Source organism: Carcharhinus amblyrhynchos, chromosome 2 (genome assembly GCF_965287045.1).
Source record: "Carcharhinus amblyrhynchos chromosome 2, sCarAmb.v2.hapA, whole genome shotgun sequence".
NCBI classification, from domain to species: domain Eukaryota; kingdom Metazoa; phylum Chordata; class Chondrichthyes; order Carcharhiniformes; family Carcharhinidae; genus Carcharhinus; species Carcharhinus amblyrhynchos.
Genome location: NC_137325.1, coordinates 98,962,897 through 98,987,054, shown reverse-complemented (window position 1 = coordinate 98,987,054; position 24,158 = coordinate 98,962,897).

Here is a 24,158-nt window from a genome sequence, read left to right as displayed (position 1 = left end):
CAATCTCTCCTGAGTTCACACCTATCCCAGACTGTGCTCCACCCTGTCTTAAACAATATAAAAACCATCACCTTAATCCCTCTCTCTTTAACTCTGAAGAAGAGTCATACCAACTTGAAACATGGAGCTGAATTTTACTGGCACGTTTGCTCAAGGTTCATACGATCCTGTCTGAGGCCAACAGAGAATACCATTCTCCGAGCCTCATCTGCCCTCAGAATCCAGGCAGGTGTGTAGTAAAATTCCAGCTGTTCACACTGTTTCTCTCTCCACAGATGTTGCCAGACCTGCTGAGATTTTCCAGCATTTTCTGCTTTTATTTGGTTGTAGATCACTTCTCCTCCAACGATATAAGGCTGTTTACATTACTTCCTAGTCCTGCTGGAGAAGCCCTGCGGAAATACATGGCGATTTTCTCATTAGTGAGCGTATAAGTTTAATTTGACTGAATTATTTGAGGTTCCCACTTTGTACTTGAGTTCTTAATCACTTTTCATCAATCCCACTTTAATTATACTTCCACACAATGTACATATTGTGTGATTGGTGTCTTGTTTCATCTTTATATTTTTAAGATATTAAGAATCATTGGGGATGAAATTGGATAGCCTTCAAAAATGGGACCAGAGATTGCAATGTACAATTAACCCACGCCCATTGACTGCAGTGCACTAGGCAGCATGCCAACTTCATGCTGCCTGTTCATTTGAAGGCTTCTGCATCCAGCTACACTAACCACAGTTGGTCACTATAGTGAATGTTGAACCACTTAAAGCTACCTAGCATCACTTAAAGCTACATGGCATTTCTTAAGGCTAGCTTGCCATTCTTAAAGGGGAGGTGCATTATGACTGGAGCAGGTACTAGCAATTGTTCAGGAAATGAAGAGGCAAAGGAAGCATGAACATCCTGTTGGGAAAGTCGACAGAGTTAGTTCCAGCTATCTTGAGGTGACTATGTTACAGTGCAGAAGAAGGATCGGCCTCTCAAGGGTGACAGTAACCTCAATTTATGAGATGATAGGGCTTGAGATGGCATCCAACTGTCTACATGGGCACTCAATACCAATGGTGTTGAAAGTGACTGTCACTCTCAATTTTTACAACTCAGATTCCTGCCAAAATTTTCATAGGTTCATAGAGCTTTACAGCACAGCTCATTATGTCTGTGCTGGCCATCAATCTATCTATTTTAATCCCATTTCCAAGCACTAGATCCATAGCCTTGCATGCTATGGCATCTAAATACTTCTTAAATGTTGTGAGAGTTCCAGCCTCTAACACCCTTTCATGCAGTGAGTTCCAGACTCCCAGCAACCTCTGGGTGAAAAAAGTTTTCCCTAAATTCCCTCTAAATCTTCTGCCCCTTACCTTAAATCTGTGCCCCTGGTCACTGACCTCTCCACAAAGGGGAAACTTTTCTTCCTATCTACCCTATCTATGTCCCTCATTATCTTGGACATCTCTGTCAGATCCCCCCCTTAGCCTTCTCTGCTCTAAGGAAAACAACCTCAGTCTAACCAGCCTCTTTTCATAGTTGAAACTCTGCTGCACAGACATTTTGGTGAATCTCCTCTGCATCCTTTCTACTGCAATCACATCCTTCCTATAATGTGGCGACCAGAATTACACATAGTACTCTAGCTGCGACCTAACCAGCGTCTTATACAACTCCAACATTATATCCCTGCACTTGCATTCTATGCCTTCGCTAATAAAGGCAAGTATCCCATATACCTTCTTAACCACCTTATCTACTTGTCCTGCTGCCTTCAGGAATCTATGGACACGCACACCAATGTCCTCCTGATCCTCTGTACGTCCTAGCCTCTTACATTCATTCATTGTGTATTCCCCTTGCCTTGTTAGTCTTCCCAAAATGCATCACCTCACACTTTATGGGGTTAAATTCCACATGCCACTGTTCTGCCCAACTAACCAGCCCATCTGCATCATCCTGTAATCCAAGGCTTTCCACTGCGCTAATTATCACACCACCAATTTCTCTGTCTTCTGCATACTTACTTATCATACCCCCTGCCCCCACATTCACATCTAGATTATTAATGTACACTACAATCAGCAACATAACCTACTGCATCCTGTCACTAAGCCTTCCATGTAGACTCATCTAATCACTTTCTCCAAAAATGTAATCAAGTTTGTTAGACATGATCTCCCTTTGAGGAAGTCATGCTGACTGTCCCTGATTAATGTTTGCCTCTCCAAGTGGCAATTCTGTTTCTCAGAATTGTTTTCCAGTAATTCCCCTACCACTGAATGGAACTGAGGCGACTAGCTCCAAAAGACACAATCATATTCCTTTGTGCCAGATAACTCCAATTAGTGGAGGGTCCTCCCCCTGATTTCCATTGACTCCAGGTTGGCTCGGGCTCCTTGATGCCATACTTGGTCAAATGTTGTCATGATGTCAAGGGCAGTCACTGTCACCTCACTCTGGTGTTCAACTTTTTTGTCCATGTTTGAACCAAGGCTGTAAAGCAGTCAGGATCTGAGCGATCCTGGCAGAAGCCAAAATGGATGTCAGTGAGCAGGTTACTGCTAAGCAAGTGCTGCTTGATAGCACTACTGATGACTCCGTCCATCACTTTACTGATAAACAAGACTGGGCAGATGGGGCAGTGATTGGCCATGTTGGATTTGTCCTTTTTCTTTGTACAGGACATACTTGGGCAATATTCCACATTGCTGAGTAGATGCCAGTATTGTAGCTGTATTGGAACAATTTGGCTAGGGCCACAGTGAGTTCTGGAGCACAGTTCTTCAGTATAATTGCTGGAATATTGTCAGAGCCCATAGCCTTTGTGGTATCCAGTGTCTTCAGGCCATTCTTTATAATGCGTGCATTGAATCAAATTGGCTAAAACCTGGCATCTGTGATGCTGAGGATCGCTCATGAAGCTAGTGAGTTTACTATCAAATAAACTCTTTGGACTTAAACGTGGTGTTGTGAGACTTCTTAATATGCTAAGGATCTACAGACAAGGTTGAGATGGATCATTCACTCAGGTACTTCTCCAGAATCTAAAGGTCTTTGGAAAATTACTACCAATGCATCCATTGTCTCTGTAGCTACTTCTTTTAGGATCCTAGGATGCAAGTCATCAGGGTTAGGGGACTATATGCCATTAGCTTTTCCAATACTACTTCTCTAGTGATGGTGATGGTACTGAATTCCTCCCCATATTCTTTAGCATTAATGGGATGTTCAAAGTATCTTCCACCGTAAAGACTGATACAAAATATCAGTTTAATTCCTCTGACATTTCCTTATTCCTGATAACTATCTCCCCAAATTCATTTTCTAAGGGGTCTATGTTCACATTGACCTCTCTTTTCCTTTTTATGTATTTAGAGAAGATTTTCTGGTTAGTTTTTATATTCTTTGCTAGCTTGTCCCTCGGTGTTTCTTTTCTCTCTCTTCATAATCTTTTAGGTTCTCCTTTGCTGTGTTCTGAATTTATCCCAGTCTTCGGGGATATCACTGATTTTTGCTTCCTTAAATGCTTTCTCTTTCAACTTAATACTCTCCTTAAACTCCTTTGTTAGCCACAGTTAGTTTATTCCTCCTTATTGGGATATATTTATGCTGAGAATCATGAATTACTTCCTTAAATGCCTGTTATTGCTTTCTTACTGTTTTTCCTGTTAATCTATCTGCCCAGTCCACTTCACCTTTCACTATCCTCATTTCACTGTAATTCCCTTTAAATTAAACAAGTTCTTTCCAACTAAGTTTCTCTCTGTCAAACTGAATTTAAATTTTATCGTATTATGATCACTACTTCCAAGGGAACCTTTTACTCTGAGGTCGTTTATTAAACCTGCCTCATTACCCATTGCCAGATCCAAGATATCCTGTTCCCGAGTTGGCTTCATGCCATATTGCTCTAGCAAACTATCTGTAATGCACTTTATGAATTTGTTGACATAGCTCCCTTTCCAATTTCATTAAACAATCAACATGAAGATTACAGTCACCCATAATTATTGCTCTATTCATTTTGCATGCTCCTATTATTTAATAAATAATGCCCTTCCTCAAAGTGTTGCTACTGTGTGGGGATCAATGCAGAACCTCTGGCGATGATCTTTGCGTCATCGATGGAGACGGGAGAGGTTCCGGAGGATTGGACAATAGCTGATGTGGTTCCTATATTCAAGAAGGGGAATAGGGATAGCTCAGGAAATTACCGACCAGTGAGTCTAACCTCTGTGGTCGGTAAGTTGATGGAGAAGATCCTGAGGGACAGGACTTATAAACATTTAGAGGAGTTTAGTATGCTCAAAAGTAGTCAGCATGGCTTTGTCAAAGGCAGGCCGTGCATTACGAGCCTGGTTGAGTTCTTTGAAAATGTGACTAAATACATTGATGAAGGAAGAGCGGTAGATGTGGTTTATGTAGACTTCAGCAAGGCGTTCGACAAGGTCCCCCATGCAAGACTTCTTCAGAAAGTGAGAGGGCATGGGATCCAAGGGGCTGCTGCCTTGTAGATCCAGAACTGGCTTGCCCGCAAAAGACAGAGAGTGGTTGTGGATGGGTCTTTTTCTGCATGGAGGTCGGTCACCAATGGAGTGCCCCAGGGATCTGTTCTGGGACTCTTGCTGTTTGTAATTTTCATAAATGACGTGGATGATAGTGGAGTGCCCCAGGGGTCGGTGCTGGGGCCTCAGCTATTTACCATTTATATAGATGATCTGGAGGAGGGAACCGAGTGTATGGTGTCGAAATTTGCTGATGACACCAAGATTGGTGGAACGGCAAATTGTGCGGAGGGTGTGGAGAGTCTGCAGAGGATCTAGATAGGCTGGGCGAATGGGCCAGGAACTGGCAAATGGAATTTAATGTTGGCAAATGTGAGGTTGTCCACTTTGGTAGGAATAATGGTAGAAAGGACTATTACTTACATGGCGAAAAACTGCAGCAAGCGAAGTGCAGAGGGACCTCGGGGTCCTTGTGCATGAGTCGCAAAAACCCAGCCTGCAGGTGCAGCAGGTGGTCAGGAAGGCGAATGGGATGCTGGCCTTCATAGCGAGGGGGATTGAATATAAAAGTAAGGAGGTCTTGCTGCAGCTGTATAGGGCATTGGTGAGGCCGCAGCTGGAGTACTGTGTGCAGTTTTGGTCGCCGCACTTACGCAAGGATATTTTGGCCTTGGAGGGAGTGCAGAGGTGGTTTACTAGGCTGATACCGGAGTTAAGGGGGTTGAACTATGAGGAGAGGCTGAATAAACTAGGCTTGTACTCGTTAGAGTTTAGAAGAATGAGGGGAGATCTCATTGAGACATATAAGATGATGAATGGGATGGATAGGATAGAGGTGGAGAGGCTCTTCCCGCTCAGAAAGGACAGTAGGACTAGAGGGCACAGCGTCAAGATAAAGGGGGGGGGGGGGGGGGGCGGTTTAGAACGGAGTTGAGGAGGAACTTCTTCACTCAAAGGGTGGTGAATCTCTGGAATTCTCTGCCCGTTGAAGTGGTGGAGGCTACCTCGCTAAATATATTTAAGATGCGGGCTGATAGGTTTTTGATAGGTAAGGGGATTAAGGATTATGGGGAGAGGGCGGGAATGTGGAACTGAGCCACAACAGATCAGCCATGATCTTATTGAATGGCGGGGCAGGCTCGAAGGGCTAGATGGCCTACTCCTGCTCCTATTTCTTATGTTCTTATGTTCTTATGAGGAAGTGGAGGGATGGGTTGGTAAGTTTGCCAGTGACACGAAGGTTGGTGATGTTGTGGATAGTCTGGAGGGATGTCAGAAGTTGCAGCGTGACATGGATAGGGTGCAAGACTGGGTGGAGAAGTGGCAGATGGACTTCAACGCGGATAAATGTGTAGTGGTCCATTTTGGCAGGTCAAATGGGACGAAGGAGTGTAATATCAAGAGTAAGACTCTTAGCAGCGTAGAGGATCAGAAGGATGTTGGGGTCCGGGTCCGTAGGACTCTTAAATTGGCCTCGCAGGTAGACGACGTGGTCAAGAAGGTATATGGTGTACTGGCCTTCATCAATCGAGGGATTGAGCTTAGGAGTCGGGAGATAATGCTGCAGCTTCATAAGACCCTAGTCAGACCCTACTTGGAGTACTGTGCTCAGTTCTGGTCGCCTCATTACAGGAAGGATGTGGAAGCTATTGAAAGGGTGCAGATGAGATTTACAAGGATGTTGCCTGGATTGAGTGGCATGCCTTATGAGAATAGGTTGTGGGAGTTCGGTCTTTTCTCCCTGGAGAGACGAAGGATGAGAGGTGACCTGATAGAGGTTTATAAGATGTTGAGAGGTATAGATCAGGTGGATTCTCAGAGGCTATTTCCCAGGGCTGAAATGGTCGCTTCGAGAGGACACAGGTTTAAGGTGCTGGGGAGTAGGTACAGAGGAGATATCAGGGGTAAGTTTTTCACTCAGAGGATAGTGGGTGAGTGGAATCGGCTGCCGTTGGTGGTGGTGGAGACAAATTCGATAGGGTCTTTTAAGAGACTTCTGGATGAGTACATGGGACTTAATAGGATTGAAGGTTATAGGTGGGCCTAGTAGGGAGGGATATGATCAGTGCAACTTGTGGGCCGAAGGGCCTGTTTGTGCTGTAGTTTTTCTATGTTCTATGTTCTAATACTCTACTTGAACCAATAGCTTCATCCCTTGCTGTTTCTTATCTTCACTCAAATGGACTCCACATCATCCAATTGCCTTTCACAACTGACCTCATTTCATCTCTTACTATTAGTGCTACCATTACCTTTTCCTTCCCTCCTGCCTTTCCGAAAGGTCAAATATCCCTGAATATTAAGCTCCCAGATTTATCTTCTTTTAACCATGTCTTCATAATGGTTATGAGATCATATCCATTTACCTCAATTTGCGCTGTCAGTTTGTCGACCGTATTCTGAATGCTTCTTGCATTAAGATACAAAGCCTTTAGATGTGCCTCTTTGCAATTTGTGATTATATTAACCTTTTTTGTACTACAGCCCTATGTACCATTCACCCTTGATTGCCCTGTCTACCTCTTTTACATTTTTCTGTTCATTCTTTTATTACTGTCCTTGTTTCTTTTTCCCTTGTCACCCTGCTTATATTCTCCCTACTATTCTAATTTAAACCCTCCCCAATCACACCAGTAAATAGTTGCCCTCGGACATCAGTCCAGTCTTGGCCATGTGCAACCCTTCCAGTTTGTACTGGTCCCACCTCCCCTCGAACTGGTTCCAAACTGGTTTGTTAGCTACATGTAGAAGGCGGGCCTCCCTTGACACACAGCTAGCTCTGGATGGATGACTTCTGGTGATGGCTGCAGATGAGCCCCTGTATTCAACAGAAGAACAGAGGGAAAGCTAGAAAACATTTCCCCTGATATTAAACTTTGGCTTCTTTTCTTTTAATTTTTCATCTCTTTGTAAGATGTTTTTTTTACCTATGGAAATACTGTAAGATATGCATATTATTAAATAATGTGCAGAAACACTGCATGTTATTTAAAATACCCAAAACATGCTTCCTGATAGCTCAGTGAGTTTATCCAGTAAGGAACCGAACTGTGCTGACCAAGAAGGCCAGTAGCTGAAACTCTGTTTGAAGATTATTCATGGTAACTAGTATCTGGCTAGCAGATAACAGAAGAGGTGGTAGTGCAGTGGTATTGTTACTACACTAGTAATCCAGGGAAACTGGGTTCAAATCCAACCACAGCAGATGGTGAAATTTGAATTTGATAAAAATCTGGTGACAATGAAACCATTGTCAACTGTTGCAAAAGCTACTGTAGCTCAGTTACTTATTCGCTAAGGTTTTGGGTATTTAACATGCTGTGTTGATGCACATAATTTATTAATATGCATATTTTAAAGTACATTTAAAAAATCTTAAAAAGAGATGAAAATATAAAAAATAAGATGCCAAAGGTTAACATCAGCAGAAATGTTCCCTACTTCCCCTAAAGAAGGAATGTGCTACACAATCTGCAGTATATCCACTTCTAAAATTATCACTGCATAACTGATCCTTTGTATGTTTGCATCGAGTGAAATATCAATACATCACAGTGATGTGATTACTCAATTAAACCAAAGGATGCATGGAAATCATATGGAGTTTTATAGCAATTCAGAAGTTCCAAATTCAAATTCCACTCTTAGATGTTGTGAAATTGACTTCACTAAATCTGCCATTTTAATTTGTTAAATGAGATGTTAATCTAAGACCCAGTCTGGCCTCTAAAGTGGATGTTAATTACTTCATGACACTATTCAAAGAAAAGAAGGCAAGTCTGCCCAGTGTGCTGCCCAATATCCATTCCTCAACCAAGATCACTAAACCAGGTTATGCACCATTGATATTTGTGGGATGTTCCTGTGCACAAGCTGCTTGCTACATTTCCTTAGATCACAGGATGAATTCCCCATAGTCCCAGATGACCATAGCCTGCTCTCCACTTTGAGGGGGAGAGCTGACTGATGATGATTTAACCTGAGTATCACCACACCTCAGGTAAGGGGCAAGGTTGAGAAAGGAAGTTTTCATAAATGACCTTAGTCATTATGGAGTATTGAACTCTTGTTGGTGGCATAACTCTATATTACACACCAGTCGTCCAGTCAACTGAGCTAACTGACTCCTCAATAACTACACTTCTGAAATGCTTAATTAGCTTTGAAATACTTTTGTACCCCCGAGATCATGAGATGGGTTATATAAATGCAGACTCCCTTGCTTCCTCTTTTAATCTGTGGGCGAGCACCAAGAACAGAAAAGGAACAATACAAGCTGCTGGATTGTTTGTAACCATGGCAAGAATGTTCTTCTGCCATACTCTCCTACATGCCCCTACTCAGTCTAAACGATACTTGACTGCAGTCACACATTATGTGATTAGTTGTTGGTTTTCCTAGAATCTCAAAGGGTGGGCATTCAATTCCCTCTCCAGTGTCCATGCGCTCGCTGAAGAAATATAATATCAATTACTGCAGAATTATGTTATACATTCTTGTTTACTCCTCACCCCACACCAGTACCCACCCCTTCACAAGGTTATTGCTCTGAGCATTCACTTAGCTTTCAGCAAATGAAATATGTTTTCCCATTAGTCTGGACTGTGCTGGATCCCAAGATAAAGGGTCAATATTCTATTTCACCAAGCAACATGGTTCCCTTGGTGATCTTGTTTTTGTTGTTATTGTCATTGAGCGCAGTGTAGTCTCTAGAATTCGGAAAGCTGTGTCCCATTCAGTTGCACAAAGTCCAAGTCACAATCAAGAAACTTAAAATAAAAGGAACATTCCAGCAAGGTCCCCAAACCTATTATCCATCACTTGTTCGCCTTAAACTGGAAGATAAATCCCCCTGACATTAAACGTTGGCCTCTTATTTTGTTCATTTTTCATCTCTTTGTAAGATGATTTTTTTTAACTTATGGAAATACACTAGTGACCATGAGTATTCTTCAGACAGAGGCTTGTCTGCTGGCCTTTTCGGTCTGTATAGTTCAGTTACTTATTGAATAATCTCACTGAGCTATCAGGCAGCATGTTTTGGGTATTCAAAATATGTTGTGTTTCTGCACATAATTTAATAATATGCATATCTTAATTTCTGAATACATCATTGTTGCTTCGTCATCAACTAACAAGAGCTGCCTCTCCAACAATACAAGTCTTACCGCAACCTTTTCTATCCCACCCTTCCCCTGGTGTAATTGCACTGTTGTGTGCTGAGCTATCCGGTGACCTACCCTCTGAAGGAGACTGAAGTCAAATTTCTGCCACGACAGGATTCTAAACTCAGACATTTCGAATGGAAGTCCAGCAATGGCCAGCTTCTGAGTCTGTGCAGGAAATGATATGGGGCAGAATTCATTGTCATGATTTAAAATACACACTAAATTACAGCCTATTTGTATTGATAGTGTCTATATAATGAAACAAGTATTTGGATGTTTTTGGCACAACGTCTTATGAAATGAATCCCTCTCTCTTCACTTAGGGTGAATTGAACATTAATACAGAGCTCATCTTGTCTATTTTGTTTTAGTTAGGTATATCCTGCTGTTGCATCAATACATGCTAATGCTGATGACTTCATGTCAGGAAATATCCTGATTCCCCTCACCATTAGAGGTGTTTTTGGATGAGATAGTAGGAACCTGAGCGCAGTAAATGCTATCTAAAATTGTACAAACTCTTTGGAGATTCAGCAGAAATCATGCAAAGTCCACGAGGAATTAACTATCCTCAAGGCTGAGTTTAGCATTGAGGTGAAAGTCACTCGTACAGAAAGCACCAATGTTGTTCCGCTGATCGGCAGATGAGATTGTTTTTCTCCACTGACAGAACATTCATTAGAAAATGAATAATCCTAATGAATATCAAACAGCTGAGACCAGCACCTTGTACAGAATTACACAGGAATACTACTGCATCTAAAAGAGGTGATACACCTGGGCTTACAGTCAACAAGATATAACAACTTGACATTCTCTATCAAATGACAGATGTTGTCTTGGGTAGCAATTCTCTGTAGGACTTTTGGTCTAGATGACATTGGTATCAATTATTTTTTCCCCCACAAGAAAGAGAGCTTTAATTCGCAGCTTTCCAAGAAGATTTCAGGTGATCTTTTTTCTCCACCTTCTCTGCAAAGTAAATTCTCAACCATTACGCCAATGAATATGCCTTACCAGTCAGAGATTTTAGTATCTTAGCAGGTCATGTTAGTGGTCACAGAAGTTGCTGGCTATAATTTTTTTTGTGAGCATTAAGAATCCTGTCAGTCTGTCTGTTGCCATTTGACAAAATGTTATTTATACTAACAGCAAGCTAAAAGTGCTTAAGCTACATCCTCCATTTTATTTCCAGCTATACTTTGCAACCCATACTGTAAAGTTTATTTATTCATCACAAGTAGGACTTACATTAACACTGCAATGAAGATACTGTGAAATTCCCCTCGTCGCTACACTCCAGCATCTGTACGGGTCAATGCACCTAATGTACATGCCTTTCAGAGGAGAAAACTGGAGCATCCGGCAGACACCCAGACACAGGGAGAACATGCAAACTCCACATAGACGGTGACCCAAGCTGGAATTGAACCCAGGTTCCTGGTGCTGTGAGTCAGCAGTGCTAATCACTGTACAACTGTGCTGCCCATTTAGGGTAGGATAATAAATACAACTTCAATTTCAAAGCACAATGTGACCATTATAACTTGAAACACAAAGGGCAGAAAGTGTAATTTTCGATGAGAAAATTGATAAGATTTCCGCCTGCCTTAGTGGGTGTGATCCAGAGCACAATCTTCAAACACTGAGAAAATCACACGTGAGAAGCACTGTGCCTGATCTGCAAAGCACCTGATTCTCCTGCCCTGGAGTTCAGCTGAGCAGTGCATTTAAACAGCTCCACAGCACTTGATTTGATTCAAGGCAGGAGGATGGCAGCTAGGAAACCAGCTCCAGGGTTTATAGATGGGGCCCTCAGCCATTTGCTGGATGCTGTGGAGGAGAGGCTAGTTGCAATATATCCTCGGGCTGGAGAATTCCCTCCAGCAAGGTGACAAATCCCAGCTAGGAGAGGGTGACTCCGCCAGTCAGTGCCAGCAACCTGACCAAGGGATTGGCTGTGCAGTGTAGAAAGAAGATGAGTGACCTACTATGATCAGCAAGGGGGGTCTCCTCCCCTTCCGCCGCCACCTGGAATGTCATCAGGAACCCACATGCCACCCGCCACCTTGCAGGTCCCCAGCAGCTGACCTCTCACCAACATCCTCGTGCCACCCCCGCACTCCTCATCAGATCCCCCTCTCCACTTAGGTTCAGTGGCTGCATAAGCCTGATGCCATTGACCTCTGACCTGCTAGGCATCCAGCTCACATTATCCCCATTTGTGTTCCCGGAGGAAAAGTGTTCCCATTATCCCCATTTGTGTTCCTGTGGATCCTGACTCCATACAAGGAGAAGGCCATGAAGGTGGCAGGAGAGGAGCAGGATCAGGCTTGCACGAAGACAGAGGTGGTTCTGAAAGAGAAGAGTGAGGATTCACTGCGCTTTCATTCAGATCACCAGTCCCAAGTGAGTCTTTTGCAGTCCAAACCCTTGACCAGGCCGTGTACTAAAACCATGTCCCTTGCCTTGCAGGAAATCAAAGAGCCTGACCTGCCTACCAGCAGTGTCACAACACCCATCCTTGACACCACCTCAGAGGAGGTCTCCAACGAGGACACAAATGAAGTGTCACAGCTATCATCCACACCATTCACTATCGCAGAGACATACACCTCAGTGAGTGAACTTAGCAGACAGGCTTCTAGGTCATACATGGTGAGCACCACGCAGCTTTTGATGCACATCAGATGGAGACAGGTACATCCCAAGAACTGGGCAGATGGAAGTCTACTGGATCCCAATCAGGTGCCGGGCCCCTGGACACCATCTGCCCTTCAGTTGTTGGAGATACAAAGGCAGAGTCAGGGATACCAGGAGGGGTTGTCAGTTACATTCCTGTGACTGCAAGGCCAAATGGAGGAGACCTAGATCTTTCGGTCACAGAAGATGTTTCCGGCATTGCATGGACTCCAGGCCAACACTGCAAAGTAACCAGCCACAGCGGAAAGCCTGGGGCAAGATGTCAGTTTCATGATGGGAGAACGGCAATGCATTGCACAGTCTCTGAGGACAATGGCTGAGGGTTTCAACACCATGGTGCAGATACTGGAGGGCCCTCAGGAATGGCAGTGCCAGATGATATTGAGACTTCTGGAGATCACTCCTGCTGCTCCCCCACCTATGAAGTAACCCAGGGCCTACCAATATCCGGATGGAGAACGAACCACTGAAAGACATTGCAAAGCCTTGCACATGCACTGCACTGTCTTCCTGATGAGGCAGATTCTCCTACACACATGTTGTCTGACAGCTCCACGAAGCTCCACCCGGGTCCTATAAGCTCTCGGCTTCCTTCTTTGTCTTCGAGCCCCCTGTTCGACTGCTGCTGCCTCTGGCCCTTGATCCTGCCCTGCAGCCCATAGTCACTGTCTGGTCTTCCAGGCAGTGACCATGGCCACGGTCTTCCCTGGGCTATGCCACTTGTTATTGCTAAAGTCTGTGCTCTGAGCAAAATTTCCAGTTCAGCTGGCTCCCTATCAATATTGCTCAACAAACTACAAAAGGGAGAGAGAGAGAGAGAGAATCAGGTTAATGTCATAGCCGTTTAACTTCAATACCTCCCGTCACCCATTGGCCTCCCAGTACTGGAAGCAGCCAATCCTACACCTTATCCAAAAGTTACCGCTCACTCAGATCTCAGTTGCCATCCCATCTCCATTTCATGACTGACCCCTGACTATTCCCTCACCAAGTCAGAGTCACGTTTGACCTCCCATCTGGCTTTTCCCCTCCCTTAATCTCTACGTCACAGTGGGTTCTGACAGGAGATTTCTACCATCTCCCATCCCTCATGGGCAGAGTCAACTGGACGAAGATGTCAGTCTTGGGGGCTAATGAATCCTCAGTGGCAGGCACTGGGACTGGCACTTGTGCAAACACAGTGTCCTCGATCCCATGAACCCAAGCTTATCCTTGATCCTTGAAACATGAGTTCTCACCTCTTTCCTTGAATTTGAGACTGTGGGAGCTGACATTGTTTTAACACAGGTGAGTGCATTTAGCCAGTTCACATGGGGGTTATTAGCCCCATGTTCCAAACATCTGCGTTAATCGGCCAAAAAGGAGCTGGCATTGTTAAGGGTTAACTTTTGATGGTCAATTAGTTTGATGAACATGAGTCTTAGAAATGTTAAAGGCACGATTATTCTCTGAATCGGAGATAGACAAAGCTAAAAGACACCCTTCCTACTCAGGCTGCATCATTCCATGATTTCATTGCTGTCATGCCATTAAGACTCCTGAACAGCCACTCTATTAATTTTTAACAATTGCCCCCCACCTTAATTATAACCCCATATAGCAACTGCTACTCTGAATCAACCTCTACAGCCACAAAAGCATACCTTTTATAGAGTGCATAGGGGAAAAGGAAAAGGAGACAGAGTAGAATATAGTGTTACAGTTACAGGTAGGGTGAAGAGAAAGATCATCTTAATGTATGAAAGGATCATTCAAAAGTCTGATGGCAGCAGGGAAGAAGCTGCTCTTGAGTCAGTTGGTACGTGTTTTCAGACTTTTGTATCTCATTCCCAGTGGAAGAAGGTGGAAGAGAGTACCTGGAGTCTGTGGGGACTTTAATTAAACTGGCTGCTTTCCCAAGACAGTGGGATGTGCAGATGGAATCAACGGAGTCAAAGGTTGGTTTGTGTGATGGGCTGGGCTATGTTCACAATCCTTTGTAGTTTCTTGCGGTCTTGGTCAGAGCAGGAGCTATACCAAGCTGTGATAGGAATGCTTTCTATGGTACAGCTGTAAAAATTGGTGAGAGTCATAGCAGACATGCCGAATTTCCACCTGAGAAATTAAAGACATTGGTGGGCTTTCTTAACCTCAGCATCAGTGTGGAAGGACAGATTGTTGGTGATCTGAACATCTACGAATGTGAAGTTCTTGACCATTTCCACTTCATCACTGTTGATGCAGACAGGGGCATGTCCTCCACTATGTTTCCTGAAGTTGATAACTATTTCCTTCATTTTACTGACATTGGGGGCGAGGTCATAGTCATCGCACCATTTCACCAAATTCTCTATCTCTTTCCTGTACTCCATTCCAACATTGGTCCTAATAGCATTAGAATTAGTTCAGAACAGGTTCACTCAACTGATTCCTGGGATAAATTGGTTATCCTGTACTCTATCCCATCATTGGTCCTCTTACTTGAAAAAGAATATGGTAGCATTAGAAGTAGTTCAAAAAAAAGTTCAGTCTACTGATTCCTGAGATGAATGAGTTATTCTGGTGCAGCATGGTGGCATAGTGGTTAGCACTGCTGCCTCATAGTATCAGGGACCAGCGTTCAATTCTGGCCTTGGTTGACTGTGAGGAGTTTGTACGTTCTTCCCATGTCTGCATGGATTTCTTCCGAGTGCTCTGGTTTTCTCCCACAGCCAAATGATACACAGGTTAGATGGACTGACTATGCTAAATTGCCCCTTAGTGTCCCAGGATGTGTAGGTTAGGAGGATTAGCCATATGTGGGGTTACAGGATTCTATCATTCTTATGAGGGAAGGTTGGATAGGCCAAGCCTGTATCCGTGGAGTTTGGAAGAAAGAAAGGTGACCTTGTTGAAACATGTAAGATCCTGAGGGGAGTTGATTGAACGGATGCTTCCCCTTATTAGAAAGACTAGAATTAGAGGACACAATTTAAAATAAGGGGTCTTCTATTGAAGATGGAAATGAGAAGTAATGTTTTCACTCAGGATATTGTTGGTCTGTGAAATTTTCTTCACCAAAGCACAGTGGAGGCAGGGTCATTGACTATTTTAAGACCAGAATAACTCATTCATCTCAGGAATCAGTAGAGTGAACTTTTTTTGAACTACTTCTAATGCTACCATATTCTTTTTCAAGTAAGAAGGCCAATGATGGGATAGAGTACAGGATAACCAATTTAGAGTTAGATTCTTCATTGACAAGGGAGTCAAAGGGTATTAGGATGGACAGGAAAGTAGAGTTGAGGCCACAATCAGATCAGCCATGATCTAATCAAATGGCAGAGCATGTTCGCGAGGCTTAATGGCCTTCTGATTCTGATTTGTATTTATGTTCATATGTATGTTCCAGCATACATCGAGGGACACAACTGCATGGGATCTTCACCTGCTTCCATGCCAGGCAAATTGCACCGAAAGTAGCTGGCAGCACACTGAACGCAGTGAGGCAGTGATACTCCTCCACAGTATCACTCAACACAGTGCAACACTGATCTTAAATCAGTTTACAGGTATGGACTATCTGATGGTATTAGGAGATTAAGGGCAGGAAATTCCCATCCAAGGTCAATGGATCTTTTAAATTGTCCGCCAAATTTTCAGTCCTGCCCACTATGATCCCCGTGACGGGAAAATTCCCGTCAATTCAGAAGTGACTGCGATGATTCGAGGAGATGGCCCGCCATTGCCCTTTCATGGGGAACTAGAAATGGGCAGGATATACCTACCTTGTCCCTGGCATTCACAGTCCAAGGAATAATAATAAAAAGAAGTGAGGTGTGAACAGAACAACTGGCTCCATGTCCTGGAAAACTTTAGAAACTGGAGTAAGAGACGTAATTACATCTGCTTGAATATCAAAGTCTCTGCAGAATGGTGGTTATGCCAATCATGCTGTAGCACAAATGAGCTTACAAATTCATTTGTCCAGATGGACAGACAAAAACATAATTTATCATATCGAGGGATGCGAATTCATCTGGGTCAGAGAACTCAGCACATCCAAATTTACCTTGTTTGCTCAAAATGAGTTAAATCAAAACCTTTGCCAACTCTGTTATAATTTCTTTTACATTTTAATCATAATTATGCACACAGAATACACTAACCTTCGAGCACACTGAGCAACTGGATAGAAATAGACAAATTCATGCCCATACTTTTCCACCCTTTGATGCCCTATCTTACCTTGCAACAAGCCCATTATTCCCTCTCTATGTACTTCTCTTACCTCTTCGATCCATCCATCGTTGTCACTCAGCCTGATCTTTAAGCAATTTGATTGCTTTCCTTGTTAGTCACCCTTATCAAATGCACTCTATCCATTGATTGAAAACAAACCATTACCATCACTCACAGCCTTCCACTGCAGAAGAAAGTGCAGCGTACAAGAGAGAAATCCGGATGTGGTCCTCCACAGTTTTCCCAGCTGACAACTGCAAAGGAGAAAATGCTGGAGACAAATGGTGATTAAACATCCCTAACCATCAGTGGTGGGACAATGGAGACCTCACAGTCATCTGGTAACAAAATTAAATATCAGTGACCCTCATGTCATACAACATTCAATCATGTTGATTTGATTTCAGTGGAAAGTGAAATATGTTCATCTTTGTAATTCTAAGCAACAGCATTCTTACCTTACCAGTACTAATTCATATCGTTTCTCTCCACCAGGGCCTTCAAAATTACATAAGCAGCCAATGAAGCTAACAGTCAATGAATCCTGAGGATTCCTTCTGAGGGTGAACTATCACAGAAGCCATGCTCAGAATGCACCAGCTCAGATACTCACACCACTAAGACAGAGGCTTTTTACATGGTAACTCACATTTCAGAACTGACCTACAGAAAACAGTGGTGGCAGAGGCAGAAGTGGAGAGTTCATGTTGGAGGATATAGCCCTCTCCAAGTTCTGTTCAGCTCAACACAAAAGCTGTATCCTAAAGACCGTAAATGAAAAAGATAATCATTGAGGGGCAGCAGAAAATCTGCAATTTACTTTCAGGACTTCCTCACACACTGGCCACAAATTTCCAACCCAAATGTAAATGGGTTCACGCAGCAGGGTGGCGCGGTGGCACAGTGGTTCGCAGTGCTGCCTCTCAGCGCCAGGTGCCCAGGTTCGATTCCCAGCTTGGGTCACTATCTGTGTGGCGTTTGTACATTCTCCCCATGTCTGTGTGGGTTTCCTCCGGGTGCTCTGGTTTCCTCCCACACCCCAAAGATGTGTGGGTTAGGTGGATTGGTCATGCTAAATTGCTCCTTAGCGTCAGTGGGACCAGCTGGGGTAAATGCATGCGATTATGGTGTCTGGGTGAGATTGTGGTCAATGCAGACTCGATGGGCCAAATGGTCTCCTTCTGCACTGTAGGATTCTATGATCTTTCTTCGACTGATGGAGTGGCCACAAGTGTAAAATCTTATATTGCAGCAATCATATATTAATGCAAATCTTGAGCACTGCCTTTTAGTCATTGTGCGCTGTCTTCAGTAAGATAACATATTCCTCTCTCCTGTTGGCTAAACCTACCTCTTGCAGGTGCAGGGGGAGAAGTCTTTTGTTGGACTATTAAAGGCTCCAACATCCAGAGCTCGTCACTGTTGAGCTTCCCAGCATTCTGAACAGGGATCTAAGCAACCTGCCTCTTACCCCGGCTCAAACCATAGGAGTTGCAACATGTAGAAACAGTAGGAAGTGTTACCATCAGGGTTGCATCAGGAAATACACTTGGTTGTATGAGGAACTCTAAATTTCCATTGCTTATGGAATCACATAAAATGTATTACTTTGCAGACCAGCTGCAATCTAAAGCGGCCATGGTACCATCCGTGCTGATCTTAAATACTAATATCTTCAAACACAGAATTAGCTTCTCAATACAAAGTACTCTTACAAATCCTTTCAGCAGGTAACAGAGCATCTTTGAACACTGACTACTTATTGTTGTCATAAGCCTGACTTTGAATGAACCTCATGAATTGCTGTTCCTTTCCCACATTGGTTTCAATAGTGAATTTCATGAAGCGCGAGCAATCCAAGCATGTTTCATTCAATTTAAATCCTGGGTCCAAACCCCCTGCAGATATAAAAATTTAAAACATTATCCTGCTTCAATGGAGGGGGGTTACACATACAGAATGAAATGCACTGAGGTTAAACCTGGAAGTTGCTATCAAAAGAGAAACCTGGAAGTTGGTATGTCGGAACTGGTTACCACAGAAGTAATATTTTGCACTACTTTAAACCTCCCACCCATATCCACAAGCACCTCAATGTCAAAATTCCCTCTAATGTCTTCAAACAACTGGATCTGAAAGGTTTATTTGATATTCAGATCCAATAAAAAGTTGAAAAGCAAAATAACGTGGATACTAGAATCTGAAACGAAAACAGAAAATGCTGGAAAAACTCAGCAGTTTTGAGTCAGGATGCTCCTTTGTCAGAGTGTCACAGCTCTGACGAAGGGTCACCTTGACTTGAAATGTTGGTTCTATTCCCTCTCCACCGATGCTGTCAGCCTGCTGAGTTTTTCCAGCATTTTCTGTTTTGGTCCAATAAAAAGGTTGCTTTGCAGCACATGGTTGGGACAAACAGCTTCAGAAAAGTCTCAAGATCTTCATTTCTAGAAACAAAATAGGCAATTCAATCAACTTAATTCTGAGAACAACATTTTAAATGCTCAGAACAACAAATAAGAGAAAAGCACTGAGGATTTGGGCGAATATAGTAAAATGACACAGAAAAAGACCAATCTATCCATCCTGATCAATTCAAGCAATTGTGATGCCCTGTGCACCAAACACTCCCTTACCCTCCTGGAGCAAAGTAATCCCTTCGGAAAGGCAAAAAAAAATCAGGCTAATTAAAAAAATAGATCTGGAAAACTCCTCTCTAATAAGCATTGTATTATTTTATAAACCTTCATTAACTTATCTGTTTTGCTAAAGTATACAGACCCAGTTCTTTTAGTTTATCTGAGTAACGAAGCCTTCTTAGGCTGAGAATGAATCTTGTGTCATCCCTTTGCATCCTTCACAAAGCCTCAATAGTGTTTCAAATTAGCATTATTGTGTTGTTCTGCGTGTGTTTTTGTTAATATTGTTAGCATTACAAGATATAGCAATATTGCTGAAAATTTGTGTAATTTATGTAAAATAAACCAGGCTGAGACAAACTAGAAGGTGGTGTAATGTGTTGGGCAACCATTGCAAAATGCTATTGAGTGGAAGGACATTGGTTCAAAATCCCAGATCACTGAATTCCTAATCTCAGCAAACTGTTGGGCAAGCATTTGTCCTTATGTCAGCAGTATTGGCGACTACATGGGAACTCATTGACGGTCTTCTTGGTTACAGTTAATTTGAGTTTCGGGAAGATCAAAGGAAACTGGGAGAAAACAGAGGCCGCTCACTTGTTAATTGGATATTTCTGCTTGCTGAAAAGAAATACATTATGTCAATGGAAAGCCAACTCGTACTTTGTGTTTATATATTTGTATGAGAAATATAATCTGACATGCATAACATATGAATTGACAGAACCCATTATGGATGTGATTGATAGATGAAACATGAAACATATGGTCAGAATGTTGTCTGGAACCCATTGATTCGATTACTGAATTTTATAATCACACTCATTGTTCTTTATTCTGGGAGAGTAGTATGAAATGTGTAATTGAGATAGATGTATGAGTAGGCTTATAGCATATTTAAAGTATGATATGCTCTGATGACATGTCCCACCCCAAACATTAATCAATCTTGTTTTTTTTTCAGATGCTGACTGAACTGCTTTGCATTTACAACATTTATTTTTTTTTGCTTCACATTTGCATTTTTTATCTCTGATTAATGGTTTGATGCTTGAGTTGTATTAAAATATATCGATTATTGATATTTTTGGACTGAAAAATTCACAATAATATGGTGGTGAACTTCATAAAAAATGAAAACACGTAATTGTAACTCTGATATTACTCATGCATAAGGCTGCAACTAGGATGCTATATGCAACACTTCTGCTACAGTTCAGCACATTAATACATTGAATAAATGTACAATACGGACTAAAGGTTCCCAAATTCTACCCCTTTTTTGTGCCACATTTGTCTCAGTTAAGAAAGTGTTACAACATTACATTTACTCCCAGTACCTTTGGAATCGATAGAGGCAAAACAACCAAGATTTCCACACATGATCGGCATCCAACAGCCCATTAGCTGAGGTAGGAGTTAGCTGTGATAGCCCGTGTGATTGATTAATCTGCTGACACTTACCGCTAAGAGCCATGTATGAATGATGGTCACTTAGGTACAGTGCAATGCCCCAGAAAGGAGGATATACTTCAATTTAAACTGGGAGGAGAATGATGGGGGCAATTTTGGCTAAAAGAAAACATTCAAACCTTCATTAAGGGCATTAGTTCATTAATGGGAATCATAAAGGACCACAAAAATGATTTCTCAGGGTCAATATTCTGGAGCTATCCTGGAAGTTAAGGGAAAAAGGTTCCAGATTCTTTTCTTTAAGATTAATTTCCATCCTCGGTAAATTGAATGGGTTCGGATAGTTTCCTTAAAAGAGAAAATTGTTCATCATTTATAAAGAAAATGGACTTGCTGAATCTTGTAGACCTTTCTCAGTTCAGATTTCTTATTTTACAAATTGCAACTTCCCATTGTCTTAAAGAATTAAATGTCATTTCTCTTTAGCAGTCTTACCAACTTAAGGTATTAATTTTGGTAATGTTAAAAAAAAGCATCACTTTTAAAATTGCAAACTATTCTGAAATTGGGGTTGCAATTGTATTATTACTTAATTCCAAAATTATTATATAATGTTAACTTTAAACATAATTATTTACAAATAATGTTAGCCCATAGTGACTTTAGTTTAATAAAAAGCTGATGTTTCAGGGGTAGCATGGAGAAAAATGAAAATGGCATAAATTAATTGGAGTTCAATTTCTGGGTTTCTGCTAGGGTCTCCATTTTGTTTTGATAAATCATTGTTATTGTCCCATCATCCCCTTCAGCCCTTGTTTTTGTAGAAGTAAAAGGAAGACAAATAACAGAAAACGCTAGAAGTGCATTGTATATGCGATTTGGTTGCTCCCATATGAATGATTTTCATTGTGGATATTATGATAATGTTGCAGCTTATTTCTGGCATTCAGTCTAATTCTGGGCAAATTGCCAGTCAATTTAAGGATATTGAACTGAATCAGCCTATTCAACCAAATAACACATGGTATAAATCCACGGCTCAGAGGTAGTTATCTCTGGTTGCCTCAAGCGAAGGAATGGCTGTATTGTTGAAGCTGAGCCGAGAGTTGACTGTAGATATGAAATCTCTATTCTTAAGCAGACTGCATTTGTGAGCCCAGCTGTTAAAAATGAAAGATTCAATTCAGGGACTTAAATTACAAATAAGTGAAGTATGAAACAGATGTGATTGGTAAGAAGTTGAAAATGCTCTGCTCAAAAGCCATATCCCGGCTTTACCAGGGAATGTGGACTGTCTGGAGACTGCATATAAAAAACAACCTGCTGTTTTATAAACTCCCTGATGATAGCACAGGCTCTGGATTGTAAAAGCCTGGTAAAGCAAGTCATTAAACCAAAATTGGCTATAACTAAATTTAAATCTGTGATAAAAATGCAGAGGACCAGCAGAAAATGAGTTAGTCAATGTCGTTGTAATAAAAAGAATGTGTTCTGTCAGCTGCTAAGGAACAAGAGAAAATGAATTGGTGTCCACTTTGTTAAAGCTAATGCCATAACACAGGAATTGTAAGCAAGTAATATCCATTTATAGGTATATGTGCTAATGACACTTTTCAAAAATGTAAGTGGCTAAACTGTGCAGTTTTGTATGAAAGGAATAGGGTGTAGTAAAATCCCCATGTGTTAGTTTTCATGTTTTGTCAACAAATTTCTAACACAAATCAATTGAAATGAAGCCAATTAAATAGCACTAACAGCTGCTTAGTATCATGTTCCAAATCATACCACCATCTGATGGTGTCTCCCTGCTTTTGAACTAAACATGGTGAGGTTCAAGGCACAGTGTGTCTTGTAACATATAGGTTATCTATTTCTAGTAGTCAGGATCAATGGACTAAATATTTCAATAATAAGAAACAGCACAATATATTTCAATATACGTTGTTTTTTGCATACTGCATTATTATAAATTCCCTCTTACTAATTTTTTAGGTGGCAGTGGGTTTCTATCTTACACATAGAAGATTGCTATTACCTAGTTAAATAATTAAATTCTGCGTGTGTCTGTGTGTGTGTGTGTGTGTGTGTGTGCTTGTATAAGACCACGATCTGTGTCGTTCAACACTGACTGGCACAGAATGATTCTGGCTTTGATTAAGATGCGAAGTGAATGTGCCTTTTGATACTTCTCTGTTTATTTTTTCAACAGGAATAAAAAGAAATGAGAATAAGCACATAATCACATAAATACACTTGAGGTGCAAGTGTAAATCATAATTTGAGAAATATAAGTGTTGTTGTAAATTATTAGCAAGGACAAATGCAGGCAATTAAAATGGAATAAGAGAAGGTACATTGCAAACAGGGATATATATCTGGAATGACAGAAGGTTGAAACTCTGAAAAAGCCATCACTGACAAACAGGAGGCTGAGGAGCAGAGAGGAGTCAGCAACAAAAGCCACAGTGGACATTGAGATCAAGTTCAAGTTTTGAAAGGAGGTTAAAATTAGCACTTCAAAGGACTTTGGATGTCACTGGAGAAAGGAAGTCATGTTCTCTGCCTAAATTGTTTGAAATTTTAAGGAAAAAAGGTAAATGATCTATTCTATCATGCAACCATCATGACAGACAACATTAGTGACTTAAAAATGGGCTACAAGTAAAGGATTAGGTAGGCTACAGGATTTAGGGTTGTAGTAAGATCTTCAAGAAATTTTTAAGAAGATACAAACAGGAGAAGTTGCAAATTAATTTGACCACCAGTGCAGATTGTAGAGAATACACCATTTTATAGAACCTCATGGGTATTAAATGTCATTTGTGGAATCAGATGAATGTCTCACAGGCTGAACCCCTGGTGTTTCACCTTTCATTGCTTGAGACAGCACATTGATTGCTCAATTTCAGACTGCTTACACCAAGTATAATCACTACTACAAAATCATAGAAACATCAGAATGTTACATATTATCACCAGCTACTTATTTTCTAGTTTGTTCATCAAGGTGAGAAATGGCGGAATTCTCTGGCCGCGCTAGTCTAAATGCTGGAAATTCCTGCTTGACTGTCAATGGCGTTTCACATTCTCAACCTGGCCGCTAAAATTCCAGAATTGGGCAGGATGGGTGACTTCCGGTCAATATTTTTCACATTGCATCAAAATCAAACAATTGCAATTAAAATACAGTCTAATTGATTGTTAAGTGGTTTCGTGTCCAAATTGTTTCCATCCAGATGCGTTTTCAATATTTAACACCATGAAATATAATTGTTGCAGTATTCATGTAAGAAGAAAATAAAATAACTGGGATTTTCCAGTGACGGAGGTGCAACACCATTGGTCGGTGTGTTTTCCAACGGTGATGCTGGCAAGCAACACAAGCTGCAAAGGGTCTGATGTGATTTGATTTATTATTGTAATTATTATACAGACAAAACATACCATTCATAGAGTACATAGGGGAGAAGAAAAGAAATGGGCACAGAATATAGTGTTACAGTCAAAGCTTGCGTATGTAGACCTCCCTTAAT